This window comes from Anarrhichthys ocellatus, unplaced genomic scaffold (genome assembly GCF_004355925.1).
Source record: "Anarrhichthys ocellatus isolate YVR2014 unplaced genomic scaffold, GSC_Weel_1.0 scaffold5, whole genome shotgun sequence".
Lineage (NCBI taxonomy): Eukaryota > Metazoa > Chordata > Actinopteri > Perciformes > Anarhichadidae > Anarrhichthys > Anarrhichthys ocellatus.
This window is the reverse complement of record NW_022280035.1, coordinates 15611424-15627664: the sequence shown is the minus strand read 5'-3', so window position 1 is coordinate 15627664 and position 16241 is coordinate 15611424. Positions and strand designations below refer to the sequence as shown.

At 41.1% G+C, this 16241-nt stretch overlaps 1 protein-coding gene across 4 annotated transcripts in view; it reads left to right on the top strand.

Annotated features, from left to right (window-relative positions):
- The window catches only part of sema3b (sema domain, immunoglobulin domain (Ig), short basic domain, secreted, (semaphorin) 3B), a 67209-nt gene that overhangs the window by 23335 nt on the left and 27633 nt on the right, over positions 1 to 16241 (top strand). For 2 of the 4 annotated variants that reach the window (XM_031844683.1, XM_031844685.1), the window contains exon 1: positions 11714 to 12477. The exons of the other annotated variants lie outside the window; for them this stretch is intronic. The gene's annotated coding sequence lies outside the window, so the exon portion shown is untranslated. Of the gene's footprint in view, positions 1 to 11713; positions 12478 to 16241 lie in introns of those variants that run through there. 4 annotated transcript variants of the gene reach the window in all.

The following is a 16241-nucleotide window of genomic DNA, read 5'->3' as shown; positions in this document are numbered from 1 at the left end:
ACACACACACACACACACACACACACACACACACACACACACACACAAACACACACACACACACACACACACACACACAAAGACATCTCTCATCATCTTTTATTTTAGACAAATGGTTTGCCTCGTTTTGTAGTAGATATATAATGTGATTCAGCCAACATGGTGATTCATATTAAGTAATAACACATGTGGAAAAGCACTATGCTGGTGTCTTCTTGTGTTGGAGCGGGTGTGCTGCGGTCGCAGGAGGGAGGCTGCAGGGTGTGTATTTAATGTCTTCGGGAGTAGTCATGTTAGCAATGCTGGCTCCAGCGTCTCGGCTTAAATCGCCTTGTGGCGGTGTGCCTATTTATCTGCCATATGAGGCATATTAGAGCTGCTGGAAGGCCTCTTGATTAATCACAGTCTGTGGTTGAAACCAGGTGTCCATTTTGGGGAGTGATGGCTGATGAATCCTTGTATTGCTGCACAAATTAGGGGGACATTTAGAAAAAAGGGGAATTAGATATAAAAGGAAACAACCTATAAACAGGTTATATCCCACAAAAGAAATAGGTCCTATGAAATGCTGTGTGCCAAATTCATCTCTGATATAGTTCGGAATTTCCTTCATCTTGTCTTTTGACCACAACATACTCAAAGAGCGGCACAAAAATAGATCTAATATTTTCTGGTAACAGTTTTACTGCAGCTGCTCAAGGAAGAAAAGTCTCTGTACAGTTCCGGGAGATGGTACAAATAATACAGAACAGTTGCCTAGATGTTCCACATGTTTACACTGTAGAGAGCAATCTGGGGCAAAAACGTTAAGTCATGAGGACAAGTCTAATTCATATTTTTTAAGAGCTAAAAGCAAAGAGAGAAAAACCTGTATTTGTGTGTGTGTGTGTGCGTGTGTGACTTGGCTAATATTCATAGAGCATTAGCTTGATCCGTCCTGTCAGTGACGGTGAGTGTGTGCACACATGGTGGATGTACTGATCAGTACTGCCTTCTGATCAGTGTCTTAGTACTTCAATATTTCTACTTGTCTTCTCCTCTTTTTTCTCTCCATCTTTCATTCCCGTTTCTTTTTCCTCAGTCATATACATTCAAGTTAAAATCCAAGACGTTGCTTTGTGATTTGGATTACTGCTCATATTGTACAATGCCATAGGAAATGCTTTTATGTGGCATACATCATGTGTAATAATAACCTAACCCACTTGCTGAGAGATTTAAGTGAGACGTGGAAATATTCAAAGCGAGATGATTTAGTTGGTTAGGCAGGATTTGTTTTTGCCGTCATGTCAAGTTATGAAGCAATATGGTTCTTTTAAATCTCATGCTTCACCACTATCTTCTATATAACTGTCTAACAGAATAGATCACGTGATGATAACAGTTTCTATTACTGTGGCGTAGCACCAGTGCTTCTTCATATTCCTCAAGCTGACACCTCCATGTCGTCTCATGTAAAATCCACTTTTCACATTTGAAAGAAAAGAAAAGTACATTCTCTTAAAGGCTTGTTGTTTGGTGCCATTACGTTCCTAATGTGATGTATTTCCTGTGGAAATGTGGACGTTAGTTACAGGCATTAGACAATGAGGGATTTCACTTAAAACTATACGTTATTAAGAAAAAGGTAATTTGGTTTGTTAACACAATCATAAAAGCAGGATTGTTTTAAAAGTACCTTACTAAATAGTTTTGGTTCCCTATTTTGCAGCATGATGTCGCTACTAAAGATGCACTGTTTTCATGCCCAGTAAGTGATTTTGTAGCTCACATGAATGTGGTCTAGAAGGTTCTTGCTCAAACTGGCTCGAACACTTCTTTCATAATATGAAGATAGCGAAGATGCAATTAATATGTATCTTTCTCATTTTTCCTCTAACTTTTGTCCCTCCTTTATCCCTCACTGTGTTACTTTCTCCCTTCCTCCCTTCCTCCCTCTGGCTTTTCATGCTGCTCAGAGTTTAAACAGCTTTGTTTTTTTCCCCTTGACACGTTGGCTCCAAGAAGAAGTGGGAGTGGAAGGAGGGAAGGAAAGTAGGAGTGGAAGGACAAGACGAGCTCAGCCAAAACAGGGAAATGACAGTTTGTTTGGTCAGGGCAGCCTATTACTTAGAACTCTCTAATCTTCTTCCACTTGGCCGACTACCTGTAACCTCAAACAAAACGGATGGAGGGAGCCTGGAGGAAGCTGTGTGCTGCAGAAATTATTTCAGTATATTTGTGGACTAACTTGTATATTTGACCCAATTTAGGACCATAAATAGAATAAACTACCAGGTTCTGCTTGCAATATGCACAGCACAATATTTCCATAAATCTAAGTATGAAAATAGGTGACACACAGCTACTGATATATATATATATATATATATATATATATATATATATATATATATCTTTATATAATCTGGGGAAGACACTAACACACTAACGCTTTTCTCTAAGACACTAACGCAGAAGCACCAATAGAAGTTGAACATTTTTAGTGCAGCTTGCTGTGTAACATCCTAGTAATGCCTCCTCTCCGCCAGCTGTGACTGCACATATTGAGTTCATGTGCTTGTCTAAAGCAGAACAGGTTTTTCTATCTTTAGCTAAGGCTGGCATCGGATGAAAATAAAAAACCTTGCATATTTTCTATAAGAAAAGAAACATCCCAGATTTTGTTGTAATGCATTTTGAGTTTTTTAGTGCATCTGTGTGTTTGCTCTCTGTGATTTTGGGGCTATGTTAATGACAGCTGTTGCCTCTATGATAACGAGGTGATTTCCCATGTTGTCCTGGCAACCCAAAATCATGCCCTGTGTCATCTACAGTTGGTGTGTGTGTGTGTGTGTGTGTGTGTGTGTGTGTGTGTGTGTGTGTACGTGTGTGAGGCTGGCTGAGAGATTCCTTTTTGCCCTTCGTTGTGTCTGGAATGAATGTGGGCTGAAATGTTCTTCAACAGCTTTGTCATTTAGCTGAGTGAGTTAAAACAGCTTTGTTTCCAATCGGGATTTGTTTTAATCTTTAGAGGCATTACAATCCTAAACATGTTAAAGTTGGCGGCAACATTTGAATTATTACTTGCAGTAATTTTCCCATAGTTCCTGCGAAAAGTATGTTTTTGTAATTAGTAGATGCGACACTGCACTTTGAATATATACAGTATATATATATTGCAGTCCTGGGCACAATACAATAACAAAGCTCATTTAATCAGTTTCCTGAAACTGCTTTGACTTGCAGGAAGAATGCTGTTTTTTGTTGAGTCAAAAACCTGCCAGATGCTGCACAAAGGATGAATATTATACAGTAATTTGCTACCTTAGCATGGTCACCTAATGACGAGTAAATAACCTGAAATAAACCACAGGAAGCGGTAGAAGTAAAGTTTGTGTCCACCAGTCACGACTGTCTGAGTTTGTTGGTGGGAAGCCGGTGAGGGAACATGTTCTTGTCACTGCATTACCTTCGGGTTCATTGGAGCACCTGCACATTTGAAGTTGGGTCAGAAAATGCAATCTATGACATTTGTGTACAGGAAGATGAATTGTCCAATTTTTTTTGTGTTGTGTCGCTTAGCAAGAAACCAATTATTTCATGAACTACCGTCAGACTATGTTGGAGATGGATCGTGGATCGTGGATCGTGAAGGTGAAAGACAGTCCATGTGTTATGGAGCACATCTCTGGAGCCTTCCCTTGGACAATGGCAAAGTCAGCAGTGACGAGCTGCAGTCCAGAAGGAAGTGCAGATTTAAAATGGCAACAACAAAGGGACAAAGGTCTGCAACAAGCTAAAAGAAACATTCTTAAAAGATGGTGGAAGGGATGTGTAAAGGCTCAGTAGTTTTCTTTATATCCTGTTCTCTCCTGCCGCCTCCTCCTCCACATCATTTCAAGTTTTTAAGTTTATAAGGTTTCCTGTTGCGGTCCTTTATCATCCTCCCTGTTCTTTGCCTCCACTTTTAGCTGTAATAAATAACTTATCATGTGTCTATGTGGGTGGCCTCATGTGGGAAATCAAACTTTTAACTTGGCAGTGTCTTTAACTTGTTTTAGCTAGAGATTCATATGGGGATGAATCCTCAAATATAGTGGTCTTACAACAGCTACATAGAAGCATCTCACCTTCCATTCATTCATCCCCCTTTATTATATCCCCCTCTAACTGTCTTCAATTACTGGTTGATGGAGGGTATTTCTGGCCCGCCAGACACAGACGGCACTCAGGACACCTGAGAGATATGTGCATACATGTGTGTGTGTGCGGGTGTTAAGTGTTTTTGTGCGAGCAGCTGTTTTGACAGCCTAAATTTAAAAGTGAAATCGCAATTATGGCAAAGCTGAAAGTACTTTAACCACTTGTGTAATCTGCTGTAGCAGTTATGATCACAGGCTGTGTGTTTGATGGATGGATGTGTACGTCTGTGTGTGTGTGTGTGTAGTTGTTCTGCTTGTCTGACAGAGCGAAGTGAGCAGCTGCATTTTTTGCATTCCTCACTTTGGGAAAGTGATTGTAAGCGAAGGTTAACATTGTCTGTGAATGCTTTTTTATCGGTTCTGCTGCTAGCGTGTTGTGTTTAAGCAATCCAAAATAAACACTAATCTCTGCTGCTTTTTTCTTTTTAACTGAAAAAATAGAATTGTGAAGTCAGTTAATGTCTATAAAGGTCCTGTTCTGTAAAAAGTGAGATTTTCCTGTACATTCATATTCAGAAGCTGTGCCTTTAACCCTACGAGCCATCAAGATTTCTGTACAGTTGTGAGCTCACAACTACAAAACACAGACCATTTCCCAGCAAGCACACAAATGTTGACATTCTAAATTTGATGCAGTGTTTCTTTCCAGTTTCAGTATATAAGACATCAGCTGACAGGAAGTAAACAAAGGCCCAAGCTGTTGCCTAACAATGCAATTCCATTAAAACACGCTAAAGCAGAGTGTTGTACACAGGTGTATGGAGACAGTATGAGAAAGAGTTTTTGTTAAACATTAAAACAACTTCTTGTAGAAATTCAAAGTACAAGTATGAACCTGGAAATGAGCATATGTCTTCTTTAAGAGCATCCTTAGAAGCATCTCAGCAATTGGTTTGACGCCTTTCAACAGAAGTTATCCAACCTGTCGATGCTCCCAACTTAGTTTTCAGCTCTCACACTGATTGAATATAAAGGCTTCACAGCCGTTTGTGTGAAGCTAAATAAAAAACGTGTTCAAAGTACAACTGGTTATACAGTATATTTGAATTGTTTTCAGTTAGCAAAAGAGAGCGCCTCATTAAATTAGCTCCTGTACCACCTCCTTCTCTTCTTTGTTGGGTTTCATTCACTCCTTATGTGAGGATTAATTCTGCCTACAGAGGAAATTACTTTCTGTGAAAACGAATCCACACATTTCTACAATAGGTACACTTTGCATGATTGGTTTTAGTTTTAGTTTTTATTAAGATGAACATTTTTTACATTTATTTTTTTTTTAAAACTGGGCTTAAAAAAATAACACATTTTCATATTTGCTTCATAACTCTACCCACTGTGCTTACACTGTGCAGGTAGTGTGTGCGTGTATGCACGTTACATATTGCGACAAGCAGAATCACATCACAATGTGTCAGAACCACTAATGTTCTCATGAAACCTGCTCATTGCTGAGATGGGCTCAGATTTCCCCTGGGGGTGTACAGCATGTGCACGCTCACACACTAATAATGTCTCAACAACTCCCTGGGAAGTGTATGTGTGTGTGTGTTTCTCTACGCGAACGTGTGTGTGCGCAGATAATCTGCCATGGTGCTGAGAGCAGCCTGTCTGTTTGGATCAGTGCCCATCAGGATCAGGAATCATTTCGTTGGGTCTGCTCTCTGCTATCACATCTCAGGCCTTAACGAGGCAGCGCAGCAGCACTGCTGGATGCGAGTGTGTTACATTACATACACCCTGTGCCTAATCTGCCCGCTTTTCAACCAAAAATGTCTTTCAGATCCAAATGTTTCCAAATCCGAATATTTTAACGACAGTTTGGTTTTGTCTTTAAAATCATGAGAATAAGAAATCTGTCAATTTATATTACACATTTCAGAAGTTTTAATCCACAACACCCACTCTCTTCCTGTTGTATTGTATTACTTGGAGTAGGAAAATATACATTGTCATACATAAACCAAATGTCAATATTTTCAACACTGGAAATGGGTGTTGAAATGAGAGTTGACTTTGTTCGCCGTAGTAGCCCAGTAACATGCGGGTCTGATATGGCTAGCCTCGGCAGCAGAGCTAGCAGCTAAGTAGCCGCAAAACTGCCCAAATCAAAAAACATTCTTAGTTTTTCCAGAGACGCTTGTTATGCTTGATAATTGAACATGTTTATTTTGTGTTGCTACATGTGCAACAAAACTTTAAAAAAGTAAAGAAAATATTAAGGGAATACAAGAATTTGACTGATTTAGTTGTAGGAACTGATGCTTGTGTTGGATTTTAAAAACTGTAACTTGGAGTCTGTGTGCGGGCTGAACTTTAACGCTTCCGTTTTTTAGTAGGTGATTTCCCCAGTGTTGTCTTTCATCCTTCCTCACTGTGATCTGTGCTGAATTCTCTCAGAAATAGCAGCAATATAACAGCCCACGTCTGATTAAAGTGAAGCTCTGAATTACAGGCTCCTTTCTGTACTTCTCGCTCAAAACCAGCCTCTGCTTGCTTGCATTCTCTAACTCTTATACTCCATTATGTATTTGCTGAAAATAGTGATGCATAGAGAGTGATTACTTAGGTCTGGCAGTGTATATATTTGTTTAACATTGTTTTAAAATACATTATAATGCATGTCTTAATACATATGTGATGGCAGATTTAGTTGATACAATCTTTTCTGATTCACAGACCTAAAGAAATGCCCCCATCCAGGAGATGCAGGCTTTCATTATCTGGTGATCAGCCAGCTAGATATAATAGTTGTGGGAACTAGTGGAGCAATGTTCATTCCACCGAAAAATACTGCTTATTGCAAGTGTGTGTGTGTGTGTGTGTGTGTGTGTGTGTGTGTGTGTGTGTGAAAGAAACAAAGCCGTGTTAATGCAAGATGCTGTAATCCACTCAGTGACCTTCAGAACTTGCTCGGAGGTGTGTGTGGAAATGTGTCACTAAAGCTTATGCTTGAAGGTGGTCTTATCCACCCGGTGACCCTCAGAGCCAGATGGTGTGTGACTGCGTGCCTGTGAGAGTGTGTGTCCTACCTATGAGCCTCCTGGCACCACAGTCAGTCCCCCCACCGAACAACCCATACTGCCCTCCTGACAGGCCAAACAAGCCCCCCCCCCCCTTTATCCTCCATCCTTTCAGTTGGGTGTGATCACATCAAAGTGAAACAGGGAGGATTACAGGTTTCTGTGCCTCTAGGGTTCCCAAGCAAGACCTCTCCCCCTCTAACTGTAACTCTCTCTCTCTCTTCCGTTCCTGCCATTCTCCACTGGGAACCAAATAATCCCTGTGGTGTCAGGAGGCCAGGGCACCATGTCATGGACGACCTGTCAGGACACATATAGTACAGCTGGATATGCAGAGCCAGCTAGCTGAGCCTGAATAGCCCAACTACCCTATTTGTATGTCTTTTTAATTTTTCCTATTTTCCTTAATGTATTTTATTGTTTTGTTCTGTCCTTCATCTTGCTTTTCAAACTTTTTCATTGTTGCTAGATTTCTGGCCTTGCAGACTCAGCCACACTTCATTGGCGATACACAAACGCTACTTAAGCACAAAGCCCCAAATAACACTAAAAAGGCTTTTTGTTCTACCCCGTCTAAATTCAACTCCTGACCCACAACTGTGGATGCTAATAATAGACAAATTCACTCCACACACGCACACATACTTTACACTCACATAGATGAGATTGGCATGTGGTTACAGCTGGCAGCACACCCTCCACAGTTGCAATGTTGCTATTGATCCACTTAGTACTGGAATTTGTTTTATGTTGGGTCAGCGGGCCTGGATATTTCTGCATCTGCTGAGCAAATGTTTATAATGCAACACTTGTAATGTTGGCAGGTGTCACACTATGGCCAGCCTGCCGTAAATACATGCCGGTTGAATCTATTGTCCCTCCTTTGCTTTTGAAGAATCTGCATCTGTCCGGCAGGATTCCTCATTGAGGTGGAGCAACAATGCTAAGAGCCTCTGTAGATGTAGCTAAATCTACAGAGATGTGAGATAAGAGGAGAGCATATGTAAACAGTAGGTCAAACTGAACTAATATTAATAGAATGAAAGCATGTCTACTACAAAGCCAGTTTGGTCCAGAAAGAGTGGCATCACCGGCATGATGATGCCAAAAAGTGCTTTATTTTGCCTCATGAATTGGCTCCTTGACAACATACTCATCCATGAAGTGGTGTGGCAGTGACCGTGCATCAAAAAAACTTCAAATGCCATGGTAAAATGCCTATCGCAATATTCATCGCATGCTGGCTACTTGACTGTAGGAGGCTTCATCCAAATCCCCCATCCAACAAAAGCCACACATTCTCTGGAGACATCCGTCAAAATCGAACACAGTGACAATGTGTTCTCCTACTCCAGAGAAGAGAACGCAATGGCTGGTGAACTCCACAGCTACATCTTGAGATGTTGAAATGACTACTGGAAGCCAATATCCAGTCATAGACTATGTGCCAAAAATATCACTCTGCTTCCACAGCGCTGTTATTAGGTGCAGTTTTTAATGACAATGTGGTATCATTAACTTCAATGAAGCATGACGTCTAAACACTAAGGCACCTGTTATGTGTTAAGTTTAAGGTTGCCTTCAAAAATGATTCATTGACACATTAATATTCATATAATATGGATTTCCTATTTCTAAATACTGTACCTGATAGACCTATTCTAGGTCTGGTGCTGACTGTATATTTCTATTATGCACCAGAAGTAGAAGGTAGCTGAGCTTCTTGGCGGCTGCCATTGAGCAGCTACTCAAGTTAGTGTTACTATTGCTGCTGAGTACATTCTAATGTACATTCTGACGGTATTAGTATTTTGGTTATTTTCTGTATTTGTCTAAAAATAATAGAATAGACTCCCTTAATAATTAAAGTACAGTAATTAGTGTTGTCATGTGAGCATTCCTGCTCGTCTGATTAAACAATATAAAACATTCGACAAAACACCTTATCAAACCAACCCACTGTTATTTAACATTTAATATGTAGGGTTAGGTATTGTGTAGAGGTAATATTATATATTACTTCATGTTTTCAACAATGAGAGGTAAATATAAACATATACAGTCAAGCTAATCTGCAGAATTCTTCAACTAGAATTATACACCGATGGTTCGCTCTTCATTAATATAATACAAATCATTGCAGAACACTATGAAAAATATAGTATTCTTTTAGGAAATCTAAATATTCTTGATGCAGAGCTGTTCAGGTGTTTAAAACAGTTGAATTACTGAACTCATTCTATTGTAGGCCTGCTGTAGTCTACAATGTGAAGATGACTTATGTTGGTAAATATGATAAGATCCATATCAGATTTCCACTTTTAACGCTTTTTTTTTCTTCTTTTCTGTTCTATATATTTTCATGAAATACCTTAATTGAATAAGACCACAGGGGGAGACTCCAACGTGGGAGATACCAGCCTGATTGTGGTCTCACAGCAATCGAAAGATCATTTCGGTTCATTGATTTGACATAAAACAAAGATTCACTAACACGCTATTAGGAAACTGAGCCCTCATCTGTTTCAAAAGCACAGAGGCTTTGGCTGAGACAAAAGCCTTTGTCAGGATCACAGCGCTCACTCTGCAGTCTGTAGAGACATCAGACTGGTTTATGACAGACAGGTCAGCAGGGGGCAGGCAGTGGGCTGAAAACACACTGCACAAGCACAAGCGCACACACACAAACATACACCAATAGCTTTAATTGTGCCCAAGTGCACGAAAGTGTTTTAAAGCACTGAAGGCAAGTGTGCATTGTGTGTAGAAATACAGGCAGATGTGAATACAGCACACACACACACATACCGCAGTGAGCCCCCTAATGTGAGACCTCTGACCTCTCTGTATGGGGACCCTACCCTGGTGAGAGTGGGTTTGTAGGTGTGTGTGTGTGAGAGTGTGTGTGTGTCAGGGTTGCCAAGCACATCACTGCACCTGCCGTTGGAATGAAGATTAAAGGACTGGGGCGAGTTGAGAAAATATGGACATGCAGAGTAATGGTGGAACAAGCACATGTGCACCAATTGAGGATTCGGATTTTGGCTTAAAATTTAAACATGTTGATGCATGATCATTAAACTCCATAGGTAATTTTGTCTATAAACTCATAACTTTTAATGGTAAACTCCATCCAGACCTAAATACTGAGCATATCAGTGGACAGCAGAGGAGAGGATTATGCTGCAGTAGTTGTTCGACAAGTTGAATGGATGCTTTGATACTTTTTTTTGTCCCTCGTGAAAACTTGTCATCAAAGGAATACATTGTAACTGACTGTGTTGAAGCTAACTAACGCAAATGTCTGTAAAATAAGAAATACCAAAAAAAGTTAAGAAAAACTTTAAGATCTACCCACTGGCACTTTAATGACTCAAACTCTGGCCTGGCATGTTTTTAAAACTTCATATCAGTGAAACTTTTCTCCTTACATTTGAAGCTTTTCACACATTCATGTGTTCAGGGGCTGGTTGTCATGAATAGCTGACCCATACTTCAACTTTGATTTGTGTACACGATGATGTAAACCCTCATATGTTATCAATGTGTGCAAATTACCCTCTTACTGTATTTACAGTGGCTTATCAGCCTACATGCTGTCCACACCAGCATGTCGTCATTTTATTGTGTCAGGACATCTGTCTTTCTGTTTGTGTACACTGTATATCAGAGCTGTTTTTAAGTATTTTGAGGGGAGTCATGTGTCTGTCAGAGTAAGGTTCAAGTCAGGCCTCTAGTCAAGTCACATCTCACAGCAGTTACACCCAAGAGTCATTCTTTGTGACTTGAGGCCTGTACACGCTGTGCAACAACAGTGATCTGGCTTCATCCCATGTCACACTGTTCCAGATAGGTCCAAGAAAACCTTGCTCGCAATATGTCGAGTAGTGATAAGATCACGCCGGATGCAGCCTTTTGTGCTGAAGGCTTGCACGTGGTGAGCATTGTAACACTTGGTTAACTTTGTTTAGGTTTAGGCAACAAAGATCACTTAGGTTTAGAAAAAACATCATGTTTTGGCTTGAAATAAGTACGCTTTGAATGTAAAGTACTGTAAGATATGGACGGTGCATCATGTGTGACAAGTGGCCAAGTATAAATCGATTTTCGGTTTCACGCAGGACTCTAAACTCCTGTGTTTGACTGCGTTTCTCTCACTATTGTTCTTCAATGTTCACTTTCAACTGGGACAGCCCACAATCACAATGTGAATAGAAGCCTTTAAGACGGACCCAAGTCCAAATTACCAGAGGGAGTCTCTGCTGCTCTCTTGAGGCTTTAATAAAGTCTCATTAGACATTGATCAAAGTCACTGATCACACTGATGGACAGTGAAGTTTTAGACGGGTACCAATTCAAATATACAGTAGCACACACACACATTGAGAACAACATAGCGCATGTCCCTGCCCCTTTCCACTCCCCTCCTCTCACCTCCCACCTTCCCCTCCTCTCTTCAACCCCTCCCTCCCTGACTCTCTTTCTTTCTCTCTCCCCTCTTGAATTAAGTCCATTATTACTGCCTGCTCTCCCTCTGAGCACTTCTCCTCTGCTCAGCTTCTATGAAAACTGTGTGTGTGTGTGAACTCCTCTCGTGTGTGTGTTAAGAAGAGTTCTATGTGTGTGCATAGGGGTTGTGTGCTTCTCTAAGTGGAGCTGGAGTGCAGCCGTTCATCAGTGGAGCTGACTGCAGACAGGGGGATACTCAGATCTCACTGCACCCCTTTTGAACTCACACACCGGCTGCTTTTTGGACTTTTTTTAAGACTCGCTGGACTTTTCGCACCAGAGTGGGACTCTGCCGCTGCTCTCTTTCTGCCCTCCAGGCACCATTCCCATCACTGGAATTACTAAAGTTTTTTTTGCCACTGCTGTCTGAAAATTACTTAAATCTATTGATTATTTCTGAATAGATTCTTTTTCTTCACAATTTTTATTCATCCTCTCATTTCCTGGACTCTCAAATTCTAAGATTTACCTCCACTTTTCTGTTCATTCTCATTGAATTTAGACACGTGAGAGCTCGTGTGTGTACATACAGCACTTTCTATTCTGATAGTATATAATCAAGAGGGTTTGTCTCGTATGGACATGTTTGTTTTATTTTGTATTGCAATGGAAAGATTATTAGGTCAAACAGGAAAAAGCAGTACAGTAACTCTGAAAACCGTCAGTGCTGTTCGAAGCACATCGAGCTCAAGTGGACACTGATCTTGACTTGGAATATTCTGAACTTTTTTTGGAATTTGGTGCACCTGGAAACGGATGGACAGGTGAGTTGATATTTATTGGTCCAATCAGGAATATTTACTGCTTTCCTCCCTCACATGTTTTCATTATTATTCAATTATTATTATTCAGATAATGATGCACCACAGAAAGGATTTGGGGATTTCTGACAATAGTATATTAAATTTAGTGGTATTGACTTTAACCACATACTCGTTTCATTTTGTATTCGAAAAACATTCAATCACAAAACAACTTCAGCACAGACGGAGTGGAACTCCTGATGAAAGAGTCACTACTCAGCCTGCTGTGCTTGTGACCTGATCTTGTGCAGCAATGCTATTACTGAGCCATTACAAACCCAAATATCTTTTTACCAGTCACGCTGATGATGACACATGGGCTTCTTCCTCAGAGAACCAGGTTGAAAGTGAGTTGTGTTCTCCCAGAGAGCTGTTTGGAGTAGCTCCAGTCAGGAGACCAGAGGCAGCTCTGTAAGGTCCCGACTCACTGCCGCTCCTGGGTTTAACACGGCCAAATGGCCGACTACCAGCTACCAGCAGGCTGCCATCGCCTTAGCGGCTCCTTCATTGTCTCTTTTTTTCAGAGCTTGTTATACCAGATGAGAGGTTTAAGCATTTTTGTGACCATAGTGAGGCAGTTCTACATTGCAATGTATCAGGCTGTGCAAGCCTGACTGATAAAAGCTAAAATATTATTAAAAGATATCAATAATAAGGGCTTGGGAGGGTGCACTTGCATTTTAGACACAAATACGGGTTCACAGGCTGGGAAACTTTCCATTAATGATGCCGGGCCAGGTGGCTCGGCCCCAGCGACCATCAGAGCGATGTAACCTTCCTGGCTCTTTCATTTACTTCGTGTCTTTTAGAACTACTGAGCTCTCGAGCCCCAGATCGTCTCGCTTTCCCTTTCTCACTTCTTTTTTTTTTCAGTTTAAATCCCATAAAGACTCCTAATCACTTTTGGCTTATAGCTGCTTTACTTTGACGGTTGTGTGTGTGCGTGTGTGTGTGTGTGTGTGTGTGTGTGTGTGTATGAAACTTCCATTTACTCATGTAACCAGTTTTGTCCCGAGTCCCTCCACTGAAAACAACACTGTACTTCTAATCCATAGTACACGGTACACTTTTCCTAAACATTCATGTGACTGAGCTTTTTACGCTTTGCGTTCCTGCAGATCACTGTAAAGGCTTGTTCCTCCCTAACTTTCACCTTCACTCTTACTGTGGGTCTGACTTTCAAAATGAATTCATTGATGGATCAATGTATCATAACACCGAACTGTATTATACTAATTTCCATTTAGTTCGCAATAGATCTGCCATAATCAACCTTTGTTTCTTTTCTCAGTTTTCAACAGAAATGTGACACATGCTCAGCTCTCTGCTCTGAAACAAAGCTATCTCATGGTTCTAAACAATAACGTGGTCCTAGCTGCAGTCATTGTAAAAGTCATACTTTTTCACTTGCTCGCTGCATTCTGCTTCCTCTAGAACTCGTTTGTGATAGTCTGCAGCATGTTGGCATGCAGCCAAGCCGCCCTGCTTCACCTGCTCTTCCTCTCTTGCTTCTCTCTCCACATTTGAGGAGTCCTGCTTTCATGTGTTATCGTTTTTCATTTCTCAAGGATTTTCTTTAACAGCCGAGGACGGAATGTAGTGAGTTTAGAGGTCCAACTTTTGAGATTGTGGCTGCACTTGTACAATACAGTACTTGTGAAGAAACGGACCCGCATTCAGTCTCTAGAGGATTTTTCCAACCTTAACTATCACATACTTACATGCTGATCACCACCAACCCTAATCTTTAACAGTAAACGTAAGTTGTATTTCCCCAACATCGGCCTTGAAAGCAAACTTTTAACACTAGGATAAATGGTTAACCTTGTCTGGTTCAAGTCACAAATTGTCCCCAGATGGGAGGTTAGTCTTGACAATGTGATGAATGCAAAGCATGCACGCACACACCATTACACCTCTGGGCTCTGATATGCTGTATATCATGCACACTTGGCAAATGCATGGTTCAAATAGCAGTAAAATGCCAGAATGAAAACGTGGCATGGAACATGTGCATACAATTCCAATGCATTTCACATGTGTTTTATCATGACAAAAATTATGAGAAAGTCATGCTTCAATTTAAATTTAACTGTTTTTTATGTGGTGAGTGGGATAAAGAAGAACTGTCACTCTTCACCATTTAGAGGAAACGTTAACGCTTTCAGTGTAGTAGTTGAAAAAACTCCCCCGACCAACTCCCCACTTGACTCACCTTTTGCATCCATCCTGCCTCTTCCCTCCTGTTTCTCCTGCTCCTCTTCATCACTTCCTCTTAGTCTGCCGTCTTGTTCCCCATTGTACTTCAACTCACCTTTTAAAAGTCCCTTTGTTAGCAGGGACAAATACTCCATTGAGGCAGGCAGTATACACATGGAAATGAACAGATGTCTGTTATTTCGGTGATTTAACAACTGGCTGGAAGAATAAATAAGAATCACAGCCTGTACATGTGCTGTTTTCACATTCTGTTCTTTTTAAAGAATTGTTTTTGTCTTGCTTGACGCAAACATACTGAAACACATCTATAAGACACAAGATCAATGGGGAAATTTATTTTCCTGAGGTTGGATTTTTGCGTTCTTGCATTTCTTAGTTTCCATAATTTGCTTAATCTCCCCCCCGCACCTCACCCCTCCATCAGACAAACTGGTGCAAAAGCCACGAGTAACCTGCTGTTTCAGTCATTTTGTTCTGTAAAGCTGAGAGCCCTCCCTCCTCCCCACACTCTCCACCTCATTCTTCCTCTTCCTCCCTCCATCCATCCCTCCTTCCTTTCATTTCTCCATCGCAGGGAGGCTTAGACTTGTTGGTAACAGGCCAGGGAAACTCTTTTCTCCCTGCAGGCCAAACAATTGGCTCCTTTCTCTACACCACCTCTCGCCTCGCTCATTTTCTCCTCCCTCCCTCCCTCCATCGTATTCTCTTTTTCCGTGGGACAGAGCTGAAGTGGTGTAACGTATATTGCGCTGTCCCTTCTACTTACATTGTCAACCTCTTGCTTCCACCATCTCTTACTCGCCCTCGATCCTTCTACCTTGCTTTCTTCTCCACTCCCCTACAGTACTTCCTTTTCAAATTCCTAATATTCCTAATTTACTCTCTCCTCCATTTACCTTTATTTCCTAATTCATCCACAATTCATCGTCCAACTTTCCCATCTCACACTTTTCTTTCTCCACTTGTCTCTTCCTTCCCACCTTTTTCTCTCCAATGCCTTGTCATTTCTTTGCTGTCCCCTCCTCTCCCCCTTTTGTGTCTTTCCTACTGTCTCACATCACTCCTATTACCCCTTCTTCTCTCTCATTTTACCTTTCTTGCTTCCTCCTGTTTCTACCAAGTGCTCTTCATATTGCTTCTTGACCTCCAATAATGCCTTTTGTACCTCCCTCTGTCGGTTCCTTAGACCCTTGGTGTCTCTTACTCTCGTCATCTCTTCTTCTCTAACCTGTGGTAGTGAAGGGCTACAGGTTAAACTGCTGATAAACGTTCATTCATTACCTTGTGCTGTACTGTAGGCCTGCACTCTAACCTCACTCTGAAAAGTCTGTCTCACCCTGGAGGCGGGCTGCTTTGTCTGCCTGTGTCTATTTAGGCTCTAGTTGACAGGATGGCTTGTCCCCCCCCCCCCCTTTCTCTCTCTTAAGAATCTCTCTCTCTCTTTTTCTCTTTATTTTTAATCCACTCCCTCTTGGCATGCGACTGTTCCATGTCTATTGAAGCTG